The sequence below is a fragment of the Jaculus jaculus genome, chromosome 1 (assembly GCF_020740685.1).
Source record: "Jaculus jaculus isolate mJacJac1 chromosome 1, mJacJac1.mat.Y.cur, whole genome shotgun sequence".
NCBI classification, from domain to species: Eukaryota; Metazoa; Chordata; class Mammalia; order Rodentia; family Dipodidae; genus Jaculus; species Jaculus jaculus.
In genome coordinates this window covers 157,993,384-157,995,280 of record NC_059102.1, presented here as the reverse complement: position 1 = coordinate 157,995,280, position 1,897 = coordinate 157,993,384, and the positions used below count along the sequence as shown (strand labels likewise).

General features: G+C 53.0%; 1 non-coding gene across 1 annotated transcript; it reads right to left on the bottom strand.

Moving 5' to 3' along the window:
- Nucleotides 1-1,131: 1,131 nt before the first annotated feature.
- LOC123458172 lies at nt 1,132-1,235 on the bottom strand. The gene has a single exon (XR_006635470.1). It is a non-coding gene; the product is annotated as a U6 spliceosomal RNA (small nuclear RNA).
- Between the last annotated feature and the right edge of the window lie 662 nt (nt 1,236-1,897).

Genomic DNA, 1,897 nt, shown 5'->3' with positions numbered 1-1,897 from the left:
GGGTGGTGGCATCCAGGGTGCCGCTGCAGCGGGGGAGGGGGAGGTCAGCTCATTCACTGGACTTGAATGTCAGGACAGGGACCAAGGCCCAGAGGCTAGAAACTTTTCTGGAGTGCTGAGGCCCGGGGAGGAGGTGTGACAGGAAGGGTACAGCAGTGGGACTGGAGGAGCAGCTCTTCCTGGGGACGGGTGTGGGAAGCTGGCCCTGAGTGAGAAGGCTTCAGTTTGGAGCCACACCTTCAGGGGGATACAACAGGGATTGGGGGTGAGCAGCCTTCTGGTCCATTTCTGTGGTTGCCATAGAATGCCTGAGGCCAGTACACATCAAAAACAAACAAACCAAGGATTATTCAGCCCAAGGTCTGGAGGCCTGCATCTGTGAGGGAATGGAGAATCCAGAGACAGTACAGAGGTATAAAGCATCACCTGATGAGAGGGACAGACACCCCATCCCATGGTGTCAGACACCCCCCACCCCCGAGAGCTCTTGGTGTGTATGAGCAGTTAAAATTCTCAGAGGGTCCCATTCTTTCATTTTTTTTTAATATCTTATTTTTATTTATTTATTTGACAGAAAGAGAGAGAGAGAGAGAGAGACAAAGAGAATAGGTGCACCAGGGCCTCCAGTCACTACAAATGAACTCCGGACACGTGCACCCCCCTGTGCATCTGGCTAATGTGGGTCCTGGGGAATCGAACCTGGGTCCTTTGGCTTTGCGGCCAAGCGCCTTAACTGCTGAGCCATCCCTCCTGTCCCCATTCTTTTCTTTTTAATTTTTTTACTATCTTTGTGTGCATGTGACGTGTGTATACGTGCTTGTCTGCGTATGTTCGTGTGGGCACACGTGTGGTACAGTGACTGTGTGGAGGTCAGAGAACAGTCTAGGTGCAGGTCCTTATTTTTCCCCTTGCTTGCGGCGGGGTCTCTTGTTTGCTGAGGTGTATAGTGATAACCCGGCCGGCTGGCCCTAGAGCTTCCGGGGATTCTCCCGTTTCCGCCTGGCAGCCTCCAGTTTCGCCGTGGGCATGCTGCAATTACAGATGCACGCTGCAGCGACAGCGGAACCCAGGTCCTCGCTCTTGCTTGCACAAGTGCTTCTTTCTTTCTTTTTAAACTGCACAGCGACATTTAAAAATATGGAACGCTTCACGGATTTTCATGTCATCCTTGCGCAGGGGCCATGCTAATCTCTGTATCGTTCCAATTTTAGTATATGTGCTGCCGAAGCAAGCACAACAAGCGTTTTTTGTTTATTTGGTTTGGTTTTGTTTTTTTGAGGTAGGGTCTCACTCTGGCTCAGGCTGACCTGGAATTCACTATGTAGTCTCAGGGTGGCCTCGAACTCACGGTGATCCTCCTACCTCTGCCTCCCAGAGTGCTGGGATTAAAGGCGGGCGCCACCTGGCACAACAAATGCTTTTACCCACTGAGCCATCTCCCCAGCCCCAAGCCCCACTCTCAAGCTTAAACAGTGGAAGTGAGGCTTCCGCCTGAGCATGGAGGACTTTCAGACCATTTTATGGTCACGCAGAATGTCTGGTTTACCATTGTCTCATCACTCTTCCTCACACTCTCGCTATATCCCACTCTACCAAGCAGCCCAGGGGTCTTTCACTAGCTGGTGGTTCAGGACCCAGCCCCTCCCTCCCAGTGACAGGACTGTCCCTAACCCCAGAGCCTGCAGACAGGGGTGCACTTGCCCCAACTGCACCCCGAACAGCAGATAACAGCAGCCTGCCCAGGAAGACCCTTCCTGGAGTGAGTGCCTTTGTGTTGGTTTCTGGAACTCAGGACACCAGGAACGCCCAGGCATTGAGGCTTCTCAGAATGGCCTGAGGGAGGCTGTGCGGGCAGGTGGAAAGAGGAGTTAGCTAGTGACCTGTTCCTGGCCTGCCC